Here is a 25,701-nt window from a genome sequence, read left to right on the forward strand (position 1 = left end):
ACACTATTTTTATGAGACCCCTTTGGTCCCTCCATTCCTGTTAATTTCTCAAAACATAATTAATCTGGAGGGGAAAAAAACTACCATAAACATTTCCCCATAAGATAGAAGGTTCAAGAAGTAGAAAATTTTGAATTCATTGGTCTAGAGCTGTGGTGTCCAATATGGTAGCCACTAGTCACTAGTGGATGTTAAAAATAAAATGAATTAAAATGAAATACAATTAAAATTTCCATCCTCAGTTATAATGCTCACATTTCAAGTGTTTTACAATGGCATGTGGCCAGTGACCATAACATCGGTGCAGATAAAGAACACTTCCATTGTTTCAGGGAAGTTCTACTGAGCAGTGTTGGTTTAGAGGGGTGCTTAGTGGTAGTAAGTGCATGGTACAAATGAGAAAACTGAAGCTCAGAGAGGTCAAAGAGGCACTATATGATGTTGATACGTGTCCCGTTTAATGAAGATGGGTGAGTACGTCAGGTAGTACCTGAGGAAGGAGACTAGTGAGAGAAGATGGCATCTTCTAAACACAAGCAAATATGTATGTGATTATAATTTCCATTACATTTTTGGACCTTACATGTTCAAACATATCCAGGTACATGTGGTCTTAATGGCTACTGTCCTCCTCAAATCTGAAGGGACATCCATCTTGCCTCAGGTCAGCATCCTTCCCTCCCACCCTCCATTCTACCTTGGGATAGGAAGTTTTTCTTCTTCCTCTTTCTGCATCCCTTAGAGCCCCAAGTTCTCTATGAGTTTCTTCTCTTCAAGTGAAACCAAAGACTAGCTACTCTAGGGACCATTTGGGCCATGCCTAACATCTTGTCCTGCTCTGCCTCACCCTTTTCTTGGAAGATGCTAGAACTTGTCAAACAAAGATAATTTATGGCTCTTCTTCTATTGACCCTACACTACTCTGTCCCAAAGTTTTTGAGGGGACTCAGTCCATTTACTTCAGTAATATAAACTATTCTGTTGATGAAGCAGCTGGGTGTGAGAGAAAGAGCCTGGTCTTTGGAAATAGACCTACATTAGAATCCAGCTCTTCCACTTAGTAGCTGCTACTGTGGACATTCACTTTCTCCTGAGCCTCACTTGCCTCATCCCCTACATTCTTATACATGTATCTATTTCATCATGTTTTGGGATGAAGTTAGAAGTATGTTAAGCCACTAGCATAGTGTCTGGCACACAGTAGGTACTTTACATTTAGTGGCTAATAATAATAGAAGCAGTAATAACACTGGTCAAATAGAGAATGGATCAGAAAGAAAATTTTGCATCTAGAAAGGATGAGAGAATCAGAGAGATACATAATGATTATAGTAATATAATAGGTAACAACAGAGATTGGCCAGCTTAACTCTATTCATGTTTAAAGTGGAGGGAGGCTGTACTTTTGTGAGGGGCTTAAGTAAAACACTTTGAAAGAAATGCCATCTGAGATGGATCTGAAGGATGGGTGGCATTTTGAAAAGTGAATGGATATCACTGTAGTAGGTGGGTAGAATCTGAAGCCTGTGGAAGTTTAGAAAGGGAACAGAGAAAAGGCAAAAAAGTTGGGTTGCATGGCTGATAAGGAGAATAAAGAAGTTGACAGTAGAGGTGCCTGGGTGGCTGGATTGGTTAAGCATCTGACTCTTGATTTTGGCTCAGGGTATGATCTCAAGGTTTCTGGGATTGAGCCCCACATCAGGCTCTGCACTGACAGCCTGGAGCCTGCTTGGGATACTTCCTCTGTCTTTGCCCCTCTCTCAGTCTCTCTCTCTCTCTCTTTTGAAAAATAAATAAATAGGAGCGCCTGGGTGGCTCAGTCAGTTAAGCGTCTGACTCTTGATTTTGGCCCAGGTCACGATTTCATGTTTGTGGGATTGAGCTCCACGTTGGGCTCTGTGCTGGCGTCCCAGAGCCTGCTTGGGATTCTCTCTCTTCCTCTCTCTCTGTTCTTCCCCTACTTGCTCGCTCACTCTCTCCCAAAAGAAATAAACACTAAAAATGTTTTAAGTAAATAAATAAAGAAAGAAGCATTTAACTAAAAAACGATGACAGTAATAACAGATGCTTCCCTTTGTGGCTCCCTGATAGAGGCAAAGGTAGGGTAAGGGGTATGGAATACTGAAGGTTAGTTCTCCTGGGCATGTCAACAACATTAGGGGGAGCAGAAAGGAGCAAGCACATGGAGTTGGTAGACTGATAGTAAGGAGTACACGAAAGGTCAATGTGAAGAGTTGGCACTAAGCCCAGGAAGCAGTGTTGCATCTCTCTAAGAATAGATGTCTAATAGCTCAGTGTCCTCTGCTAAGGGGACTAGGTAGAACACAGGCTTCTGTCTTCAGTCCCTTGGTCTCCAAATACCTGGCATATTTATGGTACCTGCCTCCTCCCTCTCAAAGTTTAAAAAGATAAAAATAATGGTCCTGAAGCCTTTTTTTTTTCTTTTAAGTGGGGGAGGGCGTTAAACCATTAGGACTTCATTACTGTTAAAATATAAAAATTAGTTCTTATTTCAACTTATTTGGTATTAGATGTTGCCAGTGTAGGATCATTTTCCAGAGTTTGGTATTACAGATTTTTTTCAGAACTTTACTGTGATGTAACACTTCATTTAATAGATGGGGAAACCACGGTCGGTATCATGGGAGCCATATCATATCCCAAGGACTTTTTGGACAATAATTTTATACTTTAAAGTGCCTCTTGTCTGTTTATCAGATCTGTCCCTACCCCATCCCCAAGTAGAGCTGTTTGGTAGCTAACCTTTTGGAAGCAGCATGACATAAACTATCAGTTATTTTTAGGCACCTCACCACAGGACAAAGACTGTTGTTAGATGAAGGAATCAACAATCTTTGAATTCTTTCCTGGTCACAGCTGGAGAATAAACAATTTCATTTTTAGATAAAGATTAAACTTCCAACTGGCTAGAATCACATTTCAGAATTCGTTACTTATGACTTAATTTTTAGTGGCTCACAGAATATATCTATCTTGTTGACTTAGGCACGTACGTGAAATGCCTAGGCTGGGGGCAACGAGGAGGATTTCTACTGTTTAGAAATGCAGATGAATCTCTTTCCACATCATTTTGGCAACATATGAGGTAGCTTGCACCAAATTTTTCTTCTTGCTTACAGGCAAGAGAATTTTATTGTGCACAGCCAGTTAAGCATGGAGCTGCTTACATGGGCGTTCTTAAAGGTTCTAGAAATTCTTCACCCCTTGTCCTTCCCAACATCCATAAATTCCTTCTTGGAATGTGTCAGGAAGAGAGAGGAGCCAGGAAATAGCCTTAAGTGTGGATTTTTTCCGAGGACATCTGATCCTTACAGTTGAGTGAGGCCAGCACAACCTGTCTTCAAAGAATTAAGAGAGGTCTGACTGCCAAACCAAAGCACCTCCAAGCCCTAGGTGTTTGAATTCCAGCACTGAAAAGCATTTATCCACTCAGATAGCACGGTGGCTTAACTAGTGCCCAATTCGGATGCTACTGGAGCCAGCAATCATCCCAGAGGCCTGAGAATTAATTCATTTAAAAACTTACTCATTCCTGCATTCAACAGAGATGAACTGAGTGAGTGCTAAGATATTCCAAAGGAGAGTGAGGTGTTTCAGAGACCCATGACAGTAATTCTTGCTCTCATTGAGTTCATAGTCCAGTAAAGGAAACAGACATGTAAACAGATAGTTACAGGGGAAAATGATAAACACTAAAATTGACAACTATCCAAGGAGGGTCTGTGCTATGTTTGAGAATATCTGTTCTAGAATCAGTCAGATACTATTGAACCCTGGTTCTGCCACTTGCTATCAATTTGGCCCGTAAGGCATTGCTACATTTTTGTAGGTCACAAATGGTTGGACAGAGGCAACTTCACATGGCTCCACCTAGTAACTATGACCTTGGATATGTAACACTGCCTCTCTGAGCCCCAACTTTTTTGTTTGTAAAATGGTAACAAGAATACCAACCCTACAATAAAGTTCTTTCAACTCTATCTGGGAGACAATGGGATTAAATGAGATAATCTAAGAAAATACTTAGGATAATGCCTAACAGGAGAGAGATTTCAGTAACTAATGTATGTTGTTATTGTGTGGTGATTTGTATCCTTTGTTTGGAGAAGGCAGTTAGTGAAAGGTTAGTCTCTGAAGGATGAAAGATTCGTAAAGGAATGTGGAGGAGCCCCCTTTTGCCCACGATTGCTTTTTCCTTGAAATTGTATCACTGTTAGTACTTCAGTTTGTCAAGTGACAGGGATATTCTGAAATCCTCAGGGGAGTGAGGAGGCCTAGGAGATTGCTCGGGTTTTCCTCCTGATCTATTCCCATTCAGTAGCAAGAAAAACAATTCTGTGAGCCTAGGGTGGAGCTCTTTTTCTGGGAGGTCAGTACTCTGGCCAAGAGGCAGTGCTGCTACTGGGATGGTTGTCCGTGATGCTCCGCCAGGGATTTCTCCAGAACAGGCTGCTTGTGGTTTAGTCTTTTAAGACATCACTCCTGACGGGAAATGGTTGGCTCAGGTTCTCAGCATTTTCCATAGACACAGACAGACATCAGATTATAGAGTCAAAATCAGAGTGGAGCAAGGCTTAGAAGCAACTTGGGAGGATCACTGAGTCCTGGGGTGGCAAATCTGTGGCACCGACACATCCTTCTAGTATACGTGGCAGGCATTGCTGATCAACACCTATACATTTCTGCAGAGCCCTACTTCAGAAATGTTATGAATACATCACTCCAGGCAGCCACATCCAAATAATTAGAGGTAGTGCATGCTGTGAAAGGGAATAACTAAACAGAAACACCAGAGAAGGACAGCAGCTAATCAGTGGTAAAGTTTATATTAAAACCCAGAGATCCTCCCTCTTGGTCAATGAATTTGATTGAGGTTTATTGGTTCTCCCAGGCTACTGAGAGCCCTTCAAAAATAGATGCATATGGGGGCGCCTGGGTGGCTCAGTTGGTTGGGCAACCGACTTCAGCTCAGGTCATGATCTCACAGTTCGTGGGTTCGAGCCCCACGTTGGGCTCTGTGCTGACAGCTCAGAGTCTGGAGCCTACTTCAGATTCTGTGTCTTCCCCTCTCTCTGCCCCTTCCCTGCTCACACTCTGTGTCTCTCTGTTTCTCAATAATAAATAAATGTTAAAAAATTAAAAAAAAATAGATGCATATGTAAGGCTTCTAGTAATTCTTAGTCTGAGGTCATTGTAAAGGTTCCCAGAGCAAAATATCACCAATAGGATCTTGTGTGTTAAGAGATTTCCAGGTTTCTTGGCCCTGTAAGGTTTCTTCAATTTTCTATCCATCCATCCATCCATCCATCCATCCATCCATCCATCCATCCATCCGTCAATCCATCCTTCCTTCCATCCATCCACCCATTCATCCATCCAACTATACATCTTTTCAGTACATATTTGTTAAATACCTACCATCTGCCAAGCCTTGAGTTAACCATGAAGGATACTACAATGACGAAGATCAGCATGTTCTAATTATAAAGCTTATAATTTCCTCCTAAAAGCTCACAAATGCAGTTGATTTTAAAATCCATGTACTCTGGATTTAATATCTGTGCTATTCTTAAGTGTCACTGCAGATTGGGAACATGGCACATACTCTCAAGCTGATAGAGTGTTAAGTGTTAAGATTCTGTTAAGAGCCACTTTCTGTTTACTCACTATGGGCTGCACAGTGTGCTGATTGTTAGGGAGATGAGGCAGACTAAGGATTTACTCTCTGTTTCCAGAAATCTCAGAAACTAGAAAATACAATGCAGGGTTCAGTGGCAGTGCTGGTCTGAATGAAGGAATTGAAGAAAGAAGTGTCACTCTGAGCTTGGAAGTTCCCAGAGGACTTCCTGGGGGAGGAAATGATTAAAACCACCAAATATTGATTGAGAAGATAAGGAAGAGGCTGAAATCATAACAGTGATAACAAAAGTAATAAAAATATCATCAACTACCATTCACTGCATGCTTATTTTGCCAGTAAGCATTTTATATTTCCAACTTTAAATTCTCACAAAAATAATATGAAGCACTATCTTTATTCTCAGTTTGAAGGTGAGGAAAATGAGGCAGAGAATAGTTAAGTGGCTTATGTACATTCAGATATTCATTAAGTAGAGTCAGGATTTGAACACAAGTCCATCTGAGTCCAAAGTAAGTGCTCTGAACCTCGATTTTATACAGCATTTTGTGCTGAGGGCCAAGGGAAAAAGTTATGGCTCAAGACCAGTCCCAAGCATTGCTTCCATTACTTTCAAACACCCAGCTCAAAAGAGAAAATCTTTGGAGACACGATCATATCTCAGTTATCAATGGGAGAGGGTACCAGATCCGTTGAAGGCTGCTCAAGAGCCCCTTTGCCATCTCTGAGTCGACAATTCTATTTGTCCTTCAAGATAGAGCTCAAAAAATCATCTGTTATTAGAAGTTTTCTTGTTTTTTTTCTTTCTGAATTCTCTGAGTTATTTGATATTATTTGATATTATTTCCATCATGTGTCATTCTAAAAATTGACTTTGGGTGACTTTATTATGTATGTGTATCTTCCTCTTTTAGAACATAAGCCAATTCTATCTTGTATTTATGTCAGACCGTAAGGATTTAGATTGTATGTAATCTTTAAGCTCCATGAAGGCAGGAACTATATCTGAGTCATTCATCTTCTAATACCCAACACCAAGCTCAGTGTCTACAGCATAGTGAAGGCACAATATGTTTATATTTACATAAAATAACACTCAATATATTTCTTGATTTGAACTTACACATAGCAGACATATTCATGGAATTAATGAAAGAACAAATACTCTTGTTTTCCTGATAGCCCTAACGGAATTAGTTCTCCTATGATCTCTTCTAAGACAAGATGTATCAAGGAATTCATCATAGTTGCACTCCCAGAATTAGTTCATTTTTATTTGCTCAGTTATTCAGTGAGTATGTACTGTGTGCCAGATACCACACTAAGCACAGGGGTTACAAAATTGACCAAGATGCTGTGGGCTCCTTCCCATGAGATTCCAGTCAATACCTCAAGGGTTCTTGAGAGCCCAGTACTATCTGCTTTGAGATAAACCTTCTCTACGATCAAGGTCAACTCAACTAGACATTTGGCAGGAGATGAACTCGACCAGGCCTGTGATATACTCAGTGTAAAATTCTGGTTTCAATGTGAATGAAGCATCCTGGGTTATTATCCATTCTCCCAATTTTCTTGCAGTATTCATTGTTGGTTAAATTTAGATCACTCTCTCCTTTTGAATTCTGACTTTTATTTTTCAGCTCCCAGAGATTTGAGGCTCTCCTGGGACTGTGTGGTGGGGAGTGCAGTGGATTAAAGGGCTAGGAGATGAGCTCCGCAGCACAGTCCTGCCAGCCTCTTGCTGTGAGACCTTGGGCAGGTCACATCCACTCTCTCGTCAAATAAGCAAGATTGTGTGCCCCTAGCCCCTGACTCTTTGGTTCTAGGGACCTGTAGTCTACCGCTAATTTGGCAATATTTCTGCTCAACTTAAATTTGGATTTCATTTCGGACCCATGTCAAGTAGCCAATATTAAGTACAGCACTCCCTCCCCACCCCCCCCCCCCCACACACACACACCAATACTGTGTCTTTCTTTAGTTGTTTGGCTAAAACACTGGTGGTGCTTTGGGGCTTCTGTCTTCCCATCCCCCAAACAGAAGTTTCACTACCAACCAAATTAAGCTCACAAATCTTAATCCATAAAATATTTCCATCCAGACACAATAATGAGATTCATATTTGTGGTTTAGTATACCTAAGAAAAGCTCAGATGAAATATGACTAGATCCATTGATACATTCAGACCACAGACTGCCCTGGTGTGGTCTGGTTTCAATTTTTGAAATAAAAATTCTGCAGAGCACTTGCTTTCTCTCTCCTATTCCTTACCTAGACAGAAAGGAAAATAAAAAGTGGGTCCGACCAAGTGGCAACAATATAGGTTCCTGTAAAATTCTGGAAAAATTGTTTCAAGCACAAATTTCAGTTCATTTCCTAATGGAACAATGACCTCCTCTGGCCTTCGTCCAGAATTTTAGGAAATCTAGTTGACTCTTTCAAAAGTACTAGAAGTTGGTTCTTGAGCTCTTGAGCCAAGGTGAAGAGATCAGAGATTTATCTAGGAAGGTTTACAGACTGGCTCATACCTCAACGTTAAATAAGAGACCTTCTGACAAGGGCTCTGTGACATGGTGACTTCTGTGAAGCTGTTGTTAGCTACCCAATGTCAGAGATGTAGCCTTGAAAGACGTTGAAAATTCTTAAGGAGGCATTGTGATGAGCAGAAATACAGGAGATCAAATTCTGCTCACCTGCTGGGAAGCGTTAGACAAAGTCCTATAACTTTTCTGAATTGTGGCTTCTTGAGCTGTAAAATAAGGATCTTTCCAAGGTTGCTGGAGACAGTGAATGGAATAATAGGATTGTAAATGCTATCCAACTGTTAGTATCTATTCTCTTTTTCTCTCTTCCTCTGTGGCTTCTCTTAATAGGGGAGCTTCACAACATCGGACAGATGAAAAAATAGACAGTAATACTGTAGAGGTGGTTCAAGCATTGATTGAGAGGTTGAATTGGTTTGGGAAAGCAGTTAAGTTTCAGTTTACGTGTCAACCTCAGTGAGCTGACATGGCTATCCAGCACTGTGTTGAGAAAGACTCCATGGCCTCCTTTGGACTGAAGGGGAAAAAGTGCTGTGATGGCTTAGCAATGAATGCCATGGGTACCAAAGTGAAGGAGTGTTGATATGTGTGTCAAATATTTGGCATAGCAAGACTAGGTAGTTTTGGCAATCTTTTCCAAGCCAATGTGCTGATATTCAAATGCATGGAATGCTGTTTGAGGCCTGAGTCAGAGGGAGCCAGATGGATTCTCTGACAATTGTAAAAGCCTGTATGAGTCAAGTGCAATAAAGTTTGATACTATGCTTCTAAGATTGGAAGCAAGAAACTGGACTCTCAGGAAAAACTAACACTGCTCCAGCAATTAATTTGTGTGATATCATGCAAGGAAACATACTTTCATTGTCTACTTTCTCTTTCTCAAACGAGGCTGTTTAAATGCTTCAATAACAGCTAACATTGATTGAAGATATCTGTGCCAAGAATTGCTTCATGTGTATCTTGTGTGGGTATTTCGTTGAATTCTCTCCAAGACCTATGAGGTAGCTACCTTTATTTTTTCAGCTTAGGGATGAGGAAACGGAAACAGCTCAAGCTCACACAGGTAGACAGAGGGGAGCAGGGGTTTAATTCAGATGGACTGGCTCACATGTCAGAGACCCCATTCCTAACCCTCACCTTTGCAGTCATCCTTGATTGATGTAAAAGTGTGGTTTGCACAACCAAAGTAAAAAGGCAAACTTCCAAAAAACCCAGTTGTCAGGGTCCACAGTAACAATGAAGGAACTTTATGACTTCTGGATAATGTCCAGGAAGCTGTACATGAGCCTGAGAAATAGAGATATTTCTAACCCCTGACTTGGATTTAATTAGCTCTATAACTATAGGCAGCATTTTCTAAAGTGGAATCTACAACATGTTGGCAAATATTAATGCAAGGGAAAAACATGTTTGGAAAATGCTATTTTAAACCAAATGCTATTTTAAACCAAACAAATTATACAGCTTTGTTTACTTCAGGGTTTCCAGAGTCTTTAATGTGTTTGTGTTCATTGGAAATCTCCAAGAGGAGGAGAGTTTATAGTGTTTTCCAAAGCTATTTGATTATTTTGTGTTTGAAATACATCACAGGATTTGGTTTGATGACACACAATAGGGAAAGTGCAGATTTGGAACAAATCTAGACCCTCTCCTTCCATTTCTTTACACATTAGATGGGAGTGATGATTAACTATGGCCAGTCTCTGAGTGTAAAGCTCCTGGATGGAGACTTTCTACCAATGTAAACCATGAGTGACACAGATAGTTTCACATGTATCCTGTGCCTGGAACTTAACAGATGCCAGTTAATTATGATGGCAACCTTGTGAGTTAGGAAGCACTGTTCATATTTTACTGTTATTAAAGCTGAGGGCTTCAGAACATGAAATAACTTGCCCAGGCAGTAATTATTTGATTCAGAATTAATAACTCAGTCGTAGAATTCCAAATCCTATACTCTTTCTGCTACACCAACTTATCTTTTTAAGCAAGATTCATTTTTTTTTCAGTTTAAAGAATTAATATTTATGCAATAAATATCACAGATGACATCCAATATCACTGATGCAAGTAGAGTTGTTGGATCCCTAAAATGGGGCCCTTTGGGAGGGTGGGTCTGGGGTTCTGGAGTGCACATAGCCATTTAATGTACAGTTTTGAACTTGAGCGGGGCACAGAGCCAAATGCTCTATAATAATTGTGTCTCAGGCAAATCTTTAAAGCCCCTGGAAACAGCCTACTCTCTTTGAGTCTGGCCTGGAGAGAAAGTGAGTAAGTGAGAGGAAGATAAAGTGAGAAGTAGCAGACAGAGGAGCTTAACAAATCTCTCCTTTTTGGAAAACGGGCCCTCATGCTATGTACAACTAAAAACAGAGTTATTGTTTCTAAGAAATCAGTCAAGGCATGAGGGTCTTCCAGAGGGTTTAGGAATTACAACTTTCATTTTGAAAGAAATAAACAAATAAGGAAAAGAGGAAGGGGATCCCTTCTGGACAGCAACATTTAATTCAACATTTAATTCAGCAGGAAAATCAAGAAATTTAGCCTGAGAGAGATAAAAGACAGAGGTGGTCGGGGGGAAATCGAGGATAATTCACACAAATGAATCACTCTTCTGTCATTCTTTGAAGCTTCCTTCAGCATTATGGTTTTGGATTGGGACTTACTAGATGAGCTTTTGTTTCTGCTTCAATCCCTTTATACATATAAGTATAATAATATAAACCTTGGTAGGCTCTGGTGATTGGAAATTATATATCTAAATTAGCACACTGGCAGGAGTCAGTAAATTTATTTCTAAGTGACCAGATAGCAAATATCTTAGGCTTTGCAGCTAGATGTTCTATGTCACAAAGACTACTATTGCAGAGAAAGTAGCCAGAGCATAGCTGTGTTCCAATAAAACTTTATTTACAAAAATAAGCCACCACCTGGTGGTTTCCTGACCCTTGCTGGAATATAGTAGTTTGTTAGAAAATGATAGCTATTATAAAACCAAATACAGATTGAACTGGACAGGAAGGAAACTAACATTTTGTTGAGAGCCTGCTATATACCTGTTTTGTGCCATGCCTTATGCTAGATGATTTTTATACATGTTATCATATATCTTTTCATTCATCATGACAACCTGGTGAGACAGGTATTATTATGCATATCTGAAAGTTAAATGAATCAAGACTTAACTAGATTCAATGACTGGTTTAGAGGGACAGTCAGCACTTGGACCCTAATTTGTGACTCTAAAATGCTTGTTCTCAACTACTACGCTGGGCTGATTAACCAAGCAACTTCCTGCCGTTCATATCAGGTGGAAATTTACATTAGCACTGCTCAATAGAGAGATCAGAGCCCAAGCAGACACCTTCACCTTCCATTTCCTAGATCTTTAGTAGCAATCTGGTGGCTGTCTCTTTGTAAGCACTGAAATATCTGACCTCTTTCTCCCAGAGCCTCTGGCTGGGAGACCTCATGTTTTGTACACGTCCCCTTTGGAGAATGCTTAAGCCAAGGTGTACTGTTTGCAAACACTTATTAGCTTTTAGGCAGATGTTGGCAAGTTTCCTTTGGCCTGAGATGGGATTCCAGAGTCTACTGAAGCCTGGATGTGCTCATCGATCATCTTGGCCAAAAAGAGTTGCTAATTAGGGTGACACCCTGCAAGTATTTACCTCTAGAACTAGGTTTTCTTGCTCTGGACATGCCCGTTTCAGCCCAAGTGGTTTGTTGGACTTTTTACTGTAGGTCCAGATGAGTGAGAGCAAATTTATAGTCCTTTAAAAAAAAATCTATGAAGCCTTGTGCTCTAGTACAGAATTTACCAGATTATATTCCAAGATGTTTTTAGGTACATGTCCTGTGGAAAATGGCATTTGTGGTCAAGTAACTTGGGGGGTATTGGGTTCAACAAAGCTGAATTGGTTAACTGCTATAGGTTTCTCAGAGCATGTACTCTTCTAATCGCACTCAGAATAAAATCTAAACTCCTAGCCACTATCTACAGAGCTCACTTCCCTAGTTCATTCAGATCTCTGCTTAAATGTCATCTCCATGTCTCACCCTACTTAAGAGTATCCCACTCACCACCAGTCATTGCCTATTCCTTTACTGTGTTTTCTGATTATTCTTAGCAAATACCTGCCTGAAATTGTACTTATAAGTTTGATTCCTTGTTATCATCTACCTCCTTCCACTATAATGGAAACTCTATGAAGAGCTTATAAGGATCTTGAATGTTCCTTTATCTACTATATCCCCACCCTTAGAACCATGTATTGAGTAAGAATTCCCAAGAACATGACACAGTGCCAAGTGTCCTCTAAACCCCTTTGTCCACAGAACACTTTTACAGGTGCATCTCATGAGTACAGTGTGCCACAGGCCACAGTCTGGGGAACTGCTTGTCTAATGGAGCCTCATAACCAGCAACAATTGTGACAACAGGTAACAATGACAATAAAACATTTATGCCCAAGTGCCAGTGCTGTGTTAAGCAATTCATGCTCACTTATGTATTTTAATCATCACAATAACCTTTTGAAGTAGGTGCTACTATTTTGCCTTTAATATGGTTGAAAATGAGGGTTAGAGAAGTTAAGACTTGGTCAAGATTACGTTAACAAGAAAATATCAAGCTCTTGAACCCAGAACTAATGCCAATGCCATACTCTTAACCATTAGCCAATCCTCCCCTGGCCACCGGGCTATGAATTTATTCATGTCCTAAGATACAGAGCTCTTTGTCTCCATCCCTCCCTGGTGTCCTTTCATTACTCCCACCGGTTGTAGACTGATCCTTGTTATAACCTCCAGATACTTGGATCTCTTGTGACTCAGCTTCAAATCCCCAGACAGGTCTCCTCTGTCCTTGGTACTGGTTTTTCCAAATCCAAGGCAGGGCATGCTTTGATCCCAGAGGCCTCCCTTCTCTGAAAGCAAGGGCATTCCTTGAAGTCTGCGTCCTGAGACGGTTTCCTGTCCCAGAACTAGGCTGGCTTCCTCCTGTCACATGTTATGACATCACTGTGCACAGTTGAGAGCCTAGAGGGCAAGGCATGAAAACAACTTCAAGGCCTGGGCTTTCTGAATAAACTCAGATGAGGCAGCGGAGGTCCAAATCTGGGACACAGCAAGGACTCCTGTCTGTGGTTGAAGATTAATTTTATTTCAGTTGTGCTCAATTTCATATGAACCAGATACAAATTCTCCTTTCAAGAGTTGACAGGAAGAGTTGATCTATGAGCAGACAGGCAATTCCAGCATGATAACGGTGATGACAGAAAAAAATATGGGGTGGAAGGGGATGACAATAAAGGGACATCTCATCGACCCAGAGGAGGGAGGTGGTTCCTGAATTGAATTTTAAAAGAAGATTATGAGTAGGTGAAAAACATAGGGAAAGATATTCTAGGAAAGAGGAAGTGATATTTGCCAGGGCATAAAAAGCATGAAATAGTTGGTGTTGAAAGCATGGATTATAGCTGAAGTAAAAGGTCTGTTTGGAGGCCGGAAACCAGACCATGAAAGAAACTGAATGCCAGGTTGGAGATCTGAATTTTTCCTGTGGCCAGAAGAGAACCATTTGGAAACCTTTAAGCCTGGGAATGTTGACCTACAACCCAGGTTGAGGGACACATTGAAAGGAAAGTCTGGAGGGATGGGGTCCAATGGGGAAACCATTGCTATGGTCTATCTGTGAGATGCACGACCTGAAGTAGGAGGATGAGGGAGTGGGTGGGGAGGCAATGATCTGATATACTTGTTAAGGCAATAGAGTCCACAAGAGTTGGAGTATGGTGGCATAGTAAGGAAAAAGTGGAAAGGGAGAAAGAATTAGTCCCAAATTTTAGTCTTCCTTACATCTGCTAACAGAAGAATAGATTGGGGAGGGGAGACAATGGATGAGTTTCAGTTTCAGTTTCAATGTCTTGTCACTGAATGAAATGTATTTGAAGTCATTGCCTTGAAAGATCCTGTCCTGGGATATTCAAGATGAATTATGGCTCCACAGTGAACTAGGATATCTAATGCAAAACATCTGGCTCTCCCTTATAAATGGATAGAAAGCTTAATTAAGACCCAGTCACCTCTAGTGGCTGCCATAATTCCTGATTGCTCATTAACAGAAGTGCAGGTGGATTGGGTGAACTTGTTGTTGGTAAGAAGTTGTCAGAAATAGGTAACATTGGACTGTTGGAGGGGCAGAGAAGCTCTAAGATGGGCTCCAATGATACTGTCTCTGCTATTCACATCTTTGTGCAATTTCCTTCCCTTCAGTGTGGGACAGCCTCGTGGCTTATTTCTAACCAAAACAAAATATGGCCAAGGTGTTGCATATCAGTTCCACTATTAAGCTGCACATGATTGTGATGTCTGTTTGCTTGCAGGCTCTCTCTCTCTTGTTGGCTTTGATGAAACAAATGGCCATGCTGGAGAGGTCCATGTGGCAGGGAACTGAGAGTGGCCTTGGGCCAACAGACCTCAAGAAACTGAATGCAGCCAACAACACGTAAGTGGGCTTGGAAGCTAATAATTCCTCAGTTGAACCTTAAGATGAGACCCCAATCCTGGCCAACACTGTGACTGAGTCTTGTGAGAAACCATGAAAGTAGAACGTCCTGCTAAGGTATGCTCAAATTCCTGACCTATAGACATTATAAGACAACAAATGGGTGTTGTTTTAAACCACCAAGTTTCACAGCAATTTGTTATGCAGTGAGAGATAACAAATACAGTGGACTCTTGCCTCAACCCGTGTGCACTAAAGCTGTTCAGAGAGCAAGACTCTGTTAATTTTTCCTTTTTAAATAATATATTAACTCTGACATTTTTTATATTGTCCCTGGCTTCCAAGAACAAGAGTCAGAAGACCTCGGACTGAGTCCTGAGCCTGTTGCCAACTGGCGTGAGATCTTAGGAGGACTTTTCTCTCCTCTGAATCTGTTTCCTCATCTTCCAAACGAGGGGAGTTTAACTAGGCCAGCAATTTACAAAAACATTATTATTATTATTATTATTATTGTTGTTGTTGTTGTTATTTTGCCACAAAACTCCTTCACCAAACAACATTTCATGAGGAAGCTCCATGTACAAAACAGGTAAAAGTGGAGGGGCTTAAGTTAAAATAAGATTGAATGGAGCCCCTGCTTGGCCTCTCCATCTCTCTGTGGGAGCCTCCAAATCACCTTGGAGGAGTCTTTTAAATCCAGTCTCCAAGCCCCTGGTTTAGAGGCTGCCAATGAGCCCTTTTAATTTCAAAATTCTGTGGGTTCTGAGGAAAACATTTTTTAACAACCTACCTATGAGTTGAAACACTCTACTGTGACATCTCTGCAACAAGCTACCTCTGTGTGACCATCCCAGGACCCAGGGCATAAGTTTCCCAAGGAGCAGACAACTTCCCTTGGGGGTAGAACTAAAGGTGCCTATGCCCAGCATGAGCTGAGTTTCTCTTCCCTGAGCTCCCCAACAGGTGGGTTCCCTCCTTTGCATCGAGGCTCCCTAGGTATTTGCCTCTCCCAGACTGTTTCTTCCCTAAGTGGAAAGTCATGGCTTTCTTGTCTGGATGCACTCACATGCTTTACTATTATTGCTACTGTTGTTATTTCGTATCTTGGGTGCCTACTGGATGCGGTGTTCCTGCTAGTCTCTGGGTGACACAGCGTTCAGTGTCGCTCCAGGTTCCCTCCTTCTGGCTGTGGTGTGTCACTTCTGCAGTGGGGTTACATGGGTTCACGTTGAACTGCATGCCTAGCAGAGATCCCCAGTGCACTGCTACAACCCAGGACTTCCCTATGCTGCATTTGTAGGCTTCGAGTTCTGAACAAAAATATGCTGATTTGCACTCAATATTGAGTCTCTGCCATCTTTCTTCTATCTACTAAGTATGGTTTTACCCCTGAACACATCCCTGGGCCCTGGGTGATAAAAGTTGGGTTCTCCTAATCCTTCAAAGCATCCCCTTGCCTGAAGTCCACCACTAGTAATTCTCTTATTTGTTAAGCATTGCCCTCTCTACTGAACTACCCTTTAAAAGTGTAAATATCCCTCTAGAAAGTAGCCTGCTGTCTCTAACCTCTTTCTTATCTGAAAAATGGGAATAACACCCGAGTGCTAAGTGGCGTGGTGGAAGAAGCATAGTCACCGGAGTTGGCGTGGGAAGGAACGACAGTGCCACCACTTCCTACTCTGTGTTGATGATGACCTTTCTAGGCCTCAGTTTACCTATCTGTCAGGTTATTTATAGTTTCTGGGACCATCCAAAAGTGAGGCATGGAAAAGTTATTTTATACACTTATAAATTCATGTGTATCCTACTTTCTTGAAAATTTATCCAGCATAAACCATAGAACTCAGTTCAGAAGCAAGGCAGTGTTGCGCTATTGTTCCATTTGCTTTGGGACAGCAGAGTTTCTTCAACAACAACTTACTAAGGGCCTGGTACCTGTCAGCAGGTAGCTAGGCTTTGGGGAACACAAGCACCAGCAAGACACAGTTCCTGCTTCACCGATGATCTTGACCTTGGGGGTGTGCAGGCAGGTGGGGTGGGGGGAGGTGATTATCGAAGTATACATGATACACAGATGTCAGTGGGGGAAGCAGAGAGCTCTGTGGGAACCCGGAAGAGGGGTATTTCAGGCAGCCTGCAGGGCAAGCCTGGTTGCACCAGGCAGCACTTGCTTATGAGTGTTCATGCTTCAGGTCTCAGACTGGCAGAGGGTGCGGGGAGTGAGTCAGGCTTCACCCTCAGGCAGCTTAGAGCCCAGTAGAGGAAACACATTACATTAGGAATTATAGGCTAATTATTTGATTACAGTTTCCACAGAAAGTGAAACCAGAAGGAGCAAGTTGAAGATAATAACAGTGGCCGCCCAGCTGAACAGAACATGGTGGTCTGAAAGATGAGCTTTTGATTCTTTCTCAGCTTTGTGGTGTCCAGCCCTCTTTGTTGTCAAGAGATGGATAGAATTAAGGTGCTGAGTATGGCTTGCATATCCTAATGGTTATAGCCACATGTGCAGGACTGGGAGCTGGGTCTGAGTTCTGGCTCAGACATTTACTATCTGTGTGGTGTTGAGGAGGCTACTTAAACTTTTTTAGCCTCAGGTTCCCTGTGTTTGAATGGGGGACAGTTACACTTGCTGGACGGTTGATGATGAAATGGCATAATGACTGTCAGGAAATGTTAGCTATTACAATCACCTCCTCCACCCCTGCTAAAAGAACTTTCTGGACCCATTCATGCAGAAGTTAGTAGCAGCCAACTCATCTCCTCCAGGGTAAGAGTTAACCAGTTAGTTCTGAAGCAAAGCTATCTACTTTCAGAGCTTACAAAAATCTCTCTGGTTCTTGACACAGGGTGTTGAGGGGTGGGTAGGTGTTAGAGGGCCAACCAAAACTATTTGAGTTACCATGGCTATATAATTAAGAACTTGTGGATTTCTGGAAATTTCAAAAATCTGAGACAACTTGACATGATTTTTTTCACTTCCATGTGCAAATAGACTAGAAATGCATATGGGAGGGATTTTACTCTCACAATCTGCTTTCAGGGTGGGCATTTTGCTTTTATTCCATGATGGAGGGTCAAAGGATGCAATGATAGTATTGAATTAGATTGCTGCTTAATAGAGGCCAGAAATATGAGACAAGGCAGAAGGAAACAGAAAAAAAAAAATTCTAGGCATAAGGGAATTACTGAAATAAAAGTCTGGTCTCCCAGGTTAGAATCAGGTAGGTACACAGACTTTTCTCCTCTACCAAGAACTTATAAGGTATGTACAGCCCTTTTATGGTAGGCGAGGCCACCGCTATCTTTTGCACAGATGGAATTATTGCCTGGAGATTGCAGGATTCTGAGGGAGTTGTCCCCCTTGGAAGGAAGCCTTCATCTCATGTTTCCCAACATGTTGAAGGTATTCGAACTGGCGGGGTTTAGATTCATGGGAATTCCCGTTGATCGTCTCAAAGTGAGAAGCGATTGAACCATAACCCTCACCTCTGAGACTTCAGGGAAATTTGTGGCTTGGAGCCTACAACCATTTCCTGATCATCCTGAGATTCACTGCCCCGAGACTGGGCACACTGATTGCACTCTGGACCCCAGTCGGCCCTTTTAAATCAGGTGCTCTGTTCACCTGACTCTCAAAGAGGGTGCAGGGACAGGTACAGCCTTGCCCTTCCCATGAGCTCCAGCTTGCAGAGCACAGCAAAGTATATATGCCTACTTTCCTGGGATGAAAACTAACAGGAATAACCAGATTGCTACTTTTAGTGTCATTCTCATTCTCTCTCTCTCTCTCTCTCTCTCTCTCTCTCTCGGCTGAAATTTGAACTTTTCTGTTTCCAGGCAGAGAAGTGCACCACCATGAGCTGACCTTTTCTGAGCACCATGAAAAATGATACAGGCAGGGGTGTTCTGTAAAGTCAATAGACACCAACGCCAGTTGGGGGTTTCTCTACCATCTGGCCAATCACTGAAAGACATCATTCAAGGTTCTGTGAGGTCAGCCCTGCCTGACTACCAGAAGCAGTGCAGCATAGTGGAAAGAATAGTAGAGTTTTAGTCAGAGGATTTGGCTTCAAAGCCAACAGTGCTCCTCACTTATGGAAAACCCTCATGTCAGCCACTTAACTTCTTTGGGCTTTGGTCCTCTATCCATAAAACTGGAGCAAATGATTTATAACTTGCAGTGTTAGGGTGAGAATTAGATGAAAAACCATAGACAAACCCTCCTCTCACATAAATGATACACAGTTAGCCCTCAGTTTTAATTACTGTGTGTGTTTTATCATCACAAAGGGGTTGGGTATTTGGAGTGAACTAAAGGTTTGTTATCTCCTTCCTACTTTTCAAACTAAAATGACTTCAGTCTGGAAGGACTTGTGTTTTACACCAGCTAGGTATTATTTTCCTGTAAGAAAACATGGCTATCTGTCCATAGAAATCCAGGGGGAGGAGGGAGTAGGTGTACTTGGTTCATTGTGAGCATTAGAAAGGGCAGGATTAAAGGGGACATGTTTTTCATTCTGTCAGCTTGAATTCCCTTTCCAAATTCCATTCTGGTTATATGATCAGGCTACTGCTGTATTTAAGGGTGGCCACAGTCTGGCTGGAGGGGTGGATTTAGTCAGAAAGGAAGGTTGTTTTTTTTTTTTTTTTTTTTTCCTTCTAAAGGTAGTGCAAGAAGCAGCAGCATTCAGAAGGGACACGGTGGAATGTGCTTCTGATTTGGGGACCATGGGTCTGAAAAACGGCTCCATCAGTCTATGTTCTAGGACTCTGGAAAAATTATTTGCTCACTCCCCCCTTCAAGCTATGTCTTTTTCCAGTAGGCATAGTCCGTTCCTCAGAGACATACTGTGGATATTTAGTGAGATGATGTACACAAGGGATCTTAAGGATAGAGTAGGCTCTCCATACATTTTGGCTATTGTTATCCTCAAGATTAATTAAAAGAATCCTCCTTTGTTAAGCATTTTAAACTTCTTATATTCTTATCTACTGTACTACTTGGGGAATTGCATTGGCTTCTGTTACAGGTGAGGACCCGAAGGGGCAAACGACCCTGTTGAAGTGCAGAATCGCAGCTTGAATGCACACTGCCTGGGTCCATTATTTTATACTGTGTTTTGTGTCATTCAAGGTTCTGTGGAAACGTACCAGAGGCTGAGAACAAAGGGGCGAGTTTTGGAACCTCCACCCTCACTTCAACCAAAGCAGCTCCACATTTACCTCTCATATTGGAGTTCTGCCATCAGTGTCCTTTAATGAATATTTCCACGGCTAAATAAAAGCTTGAAAACCACCATCTTAGGACATTAATTTCAGATAAGTCCTTATAAGTTGATAAGCAAGAAAACCAAAAAACACCAACAAAAGCCCTCTATTTATTGAGCCCTTACTATGTGTCAGATACTGAGTCTGCCATCTATTATTTCATTTGGATGTCACAAGAGCCCTGAGAGATACAGATCGTTACCCTCTTTATATGACAACGTCACTGAAGGCTGGAAGATCAGTAACTTCTTTGGGAGGAGGATACAGGCAGTACAGTGGAAGATGAGAGAGGGAAGCTGGGTTTTTTTCAAACAAAGCATAGAAAAAAAATACTTTAAAGATTGCAAACTGGTAATACCCCCTTTTCAATCCTTATCTGATTCACACTGTTCTGAGCAAACCAGAGAACATTCATATTGCCACCCTTTTCTTCCCCCAGACGCCGTCACCTGCCTGAAACACATGGTCAACGCGCAATTACATCAACTGAAATGGGCTGAGATGCATACAATGCCAGCAAACTTTCCACAGGCTTCTTTAGCACTGAACAAACCTCCTCCAGTCCTCAATTGGGCTTACCATATTGAAGGGCAAGGCGGGAAGCTGGCTGGGGTGGGCAGCAGGTTTTATTTCTAAAGCACATATGGGAAACCTTCATAAAAAAGGGGGAAAGGTCCACAAAACATGAAAAAGAGGCATTCATTCTTCAAGTGGAGCTCCCCTGTCCCGCTCTCACTCTGGATGGAAAGCATTTCCAAAGAGTCCCCGGGCAACATCGTACTTTATAGCTGACAGCTTTAGAATCTGCAAACGCCCAAACTCAAAACCTTGTGCATCTGGAGTCAGAACTCGACATTTACCTCCAGCCCTCGGGCTGCTCCCTTTCCCCGACCTGCGCCAGAACAATGTCCTGCTTATAAAATACAGCCAAGTCTCCGACCTGCCAGCCTAGTGAGACACCCTCAGACTTGTGAGATTAAAAAAATGGGGGTTGGGGGTAAGGGAGTGAGGAACACATGAAAAACAATCCAAGATTGCCTAAATGCCTCTTTTAACTTCCGAGGTGATGGCTGTTTCTGATAATGACAATGATTATCCAAACCTCCAGTTACTGAACACTCACTTTCCCAAATGCTTTATGCCTCATTCCTCCTCATAATGACAACAGAAGTTATTGTTCCCATTTTTGATAAGTGGACACTGAGGCTCATAGAGATTACATATTGTCATTGGTGTAACATCTTTGATGGTGGGAGGTGGGGATACCAAAGTGACCGACCCCTGGCTTCAAAACCTGAGCTCTTAATCCCCTTAATACCCTTATTACACAGAGGAACCCCTGTGCTTTTCTCACAACCCTCCAGGTAGAGCTTCCCAACCCTGGGGCAAGGTGTTTCTCAGGGCTTTCTGTGATGACAGGTGAGGAGGGAGAGGTGAGGAGGGAGAGGTGATCCTAGAAAGATTCAGGATACTCTTGGCCCTAAGCACCCTGGAAACGCACATATACCCAGCCCAAGGATCAGTGACTCAGGAAGGAATCGACGGGGAGGCCCCCTGCCCTTCAGGATAAAAGCTGGTGTCTACCGCTCCCACCTTGAAGTCCATAGTTGTTCATGTGGCCCTAGGAGTCGCCTCCTCCCTCTGCCCTCTGGCCTCATCCCTTTCCATGCCTAGCCACAGGGAGGATGCTGTGGAATGATGGATGGACACAAAACTTTTGTAAACTGTAAGGTGAACACCGTTTAGAAATACAATCTTAATGTTCTCTCTACAACCCTCTATCGACCCTCCCTTAACCCATCCCACAGGGAGGCCATGAACGATGTCCACCTTCAACTTCCACCTCTCTAACTCTCAAACAAAAACATTCACAGGTGAAATCAGCCAGGCAGGGAGCTAAGAGAAAATTCTTACTTTTCCTCTGAAGAACGCAGAGATAAAAACTTTGCCAAAAGTTCCTTCCACGTGTGGCTGTTCCTAGAAGTAAAACCCACCGACACACAACAAAAATCTACAAGACTGGAAGTCACAAGTAGAAGACAATCGAGGCGCATCGGATCACAACAAACACCCCATTTTACCGGCAGCGAAGATACAGCAAAAGTGTTATAATTATGAATCCACAACATTTTTGGTCCCGGCAATGCAGTGTACCATAACGATCTTTGCTGATGGGGGTGAAGCACACTTACCTTTCCGGAGTTGGGAAAGACCTAGATCCTTAAATGAACCAGCTCCATGGAATAAGGACCTGGCTGTGAGCAGCGGGGCTCCCACGTGCGCTTCCCCCACTGTCACCCCCAGCCGCACAGTCTTTGTGCAGAGGAGAGGCCGGTGTGTGTCTGCGCGCGCGGGAGAGCGTGTGACAGTAGGCAGGCTGTGGCCAGCGCAGCCAGCTTTGGCTGGCTTATATAGCAGCTCCTTCCTCTGTAATGGGACGCCTCGCCTCCAGACATCCTTTCCTACTTTTTCAGTTGGTGAATTAAAGGAACAGCCCTCCCAGCGGAACGGGGTTAGCTCATGAAAGACGCACTCACTCCCTGCTCCCTGCCAGGAAAAGAACCCATTTGCATACAATTTATGGCGAAAGTAGGAATTCCAGCTTCCCTCGCCTCCTCCCCTTCCCCACCCCCGACCCGGAGCAGCTGTTAGCTAGGTGTGATTTTTGCTCTGCTCCCCAAACGGATTTTCTAATTGTGAGACAGAAGCCCAGGGACTGAGAGGGAGTAGGATCCGAGGCTCCAGCTCTGCTACTCGGGTAGGCTGAAACCGCCACCCAGAGCTCGCCTGGGCTCAGGGCGGCAGCTGCTCCGCGGGCGGCACCTCGGAAAGGGGCCGAGCTCAGTTCCTGGAAAGAGGAGATAAAGCCCTTCAGAAGCATGGGGCGTTTGGGTTTCTCTGGGCCAGCTGAGAGAGAGAACTCGGGATTAGTGCTTAGCAGGTGGGGCAGTGCTAGGAGCGCAGATCTGCCCGGCTTCCCTTGTGTGGGAGGGAGCCGTGCCCAGCTGTTCAGAGGCTTCACCGTCGGGCCCCACTGCCCCTGAGTGGGCCTGTCTTCTACGTTGCACTTCCTGGGGAAAGGTCTCTGAAGTTTCTTCTCAATGTGGAAAGGTGTCCGGCACACGGGGGAGGGGAAGGTAACAACTTAATCTTTGAGACATAAACTGTGCCTTTGCTCTCCAGCCTGCTGTGGATTCTTTCCAAGCTCTGAGTCATCCATTCGTTTGGTGTTAGCATGCACGGAGTATCCGCAGGGCACACACAGGCATTTGAGGCAGTGGGGAGGCAGCTAGGGCACGGCACCCACACTTGAGCTTGTCACAACACTCAGTGGTTTTGTGATAGTGGAGGGAGACGAGGCCTTGCGTAACCTGTGGCTATCGCTGGGCCCGCCTGTATGAAGTCTGTATTAGATGCTCTGCAAGGTACTTTATGGATATTATTTCGTTACATGCTCACAGACACCATATTCCAAGAGGTGCTGGTGTCATCCCCTTTGACAGACTTGACAGACGGAGAAACAGAGGTTCGGAGAAGTAACTTAACTCTACTTAGGCAACACACCCGGGAAGCGTTTTGATGACAACACTGGGCTCCATAGTTCTTTCTATTACACATCACTGCCCAGGAACATTGTAGATGATATTTAAATGTTTTATACTCTATTGACTTATATAAAACTGCTTGTACAACAGTCACCATCTAAATATGGAAAATAGATTTCTTTGTTCTGTACAGCTAAATAGGAGACCCTTGTTTTTTTAATTGATCACTAATAATGAAGGCTTTATTTATCTGCCTACTTTTAATAATGAATGATACAATTCCTTGTTGTTATTATTGCTGAGGGACTCAGTTTCTCCATCTGGAAAAAGTGCAACAAGGTTAGGTCATCCCTATGATCCTTATGGCTCTGGCATTCTAAGATTCTCTGCTTAAGTGACTTTTCCCGACAGCAAGAAAGCCCATAAATAGTCATGTCATAAAACAGCCCATGTGAACTTTTGAACATTTTGGCTGATTCAAATGTTGGTTGTTTTGGAAGCTTTTAATTCTGTGTTTTAGCCAAAGTATGTTGCAGTAGCACAAGGCTGTGTCTTTTAACGAGTAGTGAATGCTTCCGTGCCTCTTGGTGTTCCAGATTCTACCAGGTTTATGTTTCAGGTTAGGGGCTAAAACATTAGAATAGTAGAGAGTACATGTCATATGGCATATAGGTTATATTCACATATAATATGTAATCAACATATATTTGCAATTATGTGTGTATTTAATTGAGATAAGAGAGCATGCCAGAAAACTAGGTAATAAATATGACTTTTGGGAAAGTCCCCAACCTGACCCCCCTACTCTCGTACTATTCCACAGCCATTGACCAGGGTCTACTATGGGTGGCTTAGCCAATCAGAGGGAAAACAAAGCCAAATATCACCAGGCTGGCCCTCAAGGCAAGAATAGGCCAGTGGAGCAAACAAACAAGAATATTACTAGCATTAAACTACTATAATAGAAGTATATTCTGATAACATAGACAAGACATGACTAGCTTTATTTATGCATATTTAGAAGAGAAACGAATTTTAGGAATTTTCTCCAAAACTTATGTGGCATCTTGAGCCATGCCTTGGCTTTTGAGTAAGAGGAGCCCAGACAAGGAATTGTTTCCATCCATCCCTGACCTTTCACAGCCTCCATTACAGGCAAATGGGTCTGCATATGCTCTCCAATACTTGAACCTTGGCCAATGCTATACTCTACCTAGAATCCTTACCTCCACCTCCTCACATAGGCTTATCATCTAGTTTTGATCCAACTTCATGATGGAACTTCCCGGATTTCTTCCATAAGAAGTGCTTCCATCCACCATAGCATTTGGGAACTCTGTTAGGATATTCATTATTTGTACTTGGTATTTGTATGTCTAGGTTTTCCTCTTACACTCTAGGCTTCCAGAGGACAGGGATCACACCTGATTTTTCTACGCCTAGCACAGAGCTTTGGGTATTGCAGAAACTCAGTAAATGTTTATTGAATAAATTACATAATGGAGGAACAATTGAATGTTTAACATGCTGTGCTTTACCATTAAGTTCTTCCTTTTTCACTCACAGAACATGAGAGGAAAGCTAGATTGTTGTGTCCAATACATCCATTGCATAGATGAAGAAAGGGGGTCCGCAGAGGAGAAATGACTTGCCCAAGGCTACCATGGATGCTTTTCACCCTAGACATTACAACAGAGGATGTTTATAGAATTAATAACCATTCATCCTCCTGTTTGGCAGAGGCCACACCTCTTGGCATCAAATCTCTTATAGTCTTCCCTTCTTGGTACTGTAAGTGCTTTTTTCCATGTGAGAGAGTGGAGTGAATACTTGTAAACACCTCTGCATGGAGTTCTTGGCCAAAGACTGACATTGTTGTTGCTTGTGTGTAATCTTCCCTCACGGGCTGCTGGTGGAGGCTGTGGTTTGGAGGGAACATAAGGGTTTGCCTCAGGTGAGATCATTCTCATTTCCTTGAAGGTCTGTTAAATGTAAAGCTTTTTTTTTGGTTGTTTTTTCAGACAGATCAGCCAGTGAATTGAATGTTGGCCAGGACTAGAGCTGAGACAGTCAAGCATCCATGTCCTTGAGAAGTCTGGCACCCACTTCCTATAGGATCATTTGCTTCCCACCTGCTTAGCCACTCCATTGCTCCCAACCTCCTCCTCTTCTTG

General features: G+C 42.6%; 1 protein-coding gene across 10 annotated transcripts in view; it reads right to left on the bottom strand.

Annotated features, from left to right (window-relative positions):
- TNC (tenascin C) overlaps positions 1-22,509 on the bottom strand; it is a 95,241-nt gene extending 72,732 nt beyond the window's left edge. For 2 of the 10 annotated variants that reach the window (XM_086683832.1, XM_086683831.1), the window contains exon 1: positions 22,175-22,503. The gene's annotated coding sequence lies outside the window, so the exon portion shown is untranslated. Of the gene's footprint in view, positions 1-22,174 lie in introns of all 10 variants that reach the window. The other 8 variants (XM_086683837.1, XM_086683829.1, XM_086683830.1 and 5 more) reach the window with 8 other exon arrangements.
- Between the last annotated feature and the right edge of the window lie 3,192 nt (positions 22,510-25,701).

Source organism: Puma concolor, chromosome D4, assembly GCF_028749965.1.
Source record: "Puma concolor isolate L17-30 chromosome D4, mPumCon1.1.hap2, whole genome shotgun sequence".
In the NCBI taxonomy this organism is placed as follows: Eukaryota; Metazoa; Chordata; class Mammalia; order Carnivora; family Felidae; genus Puma; species Puma concolor.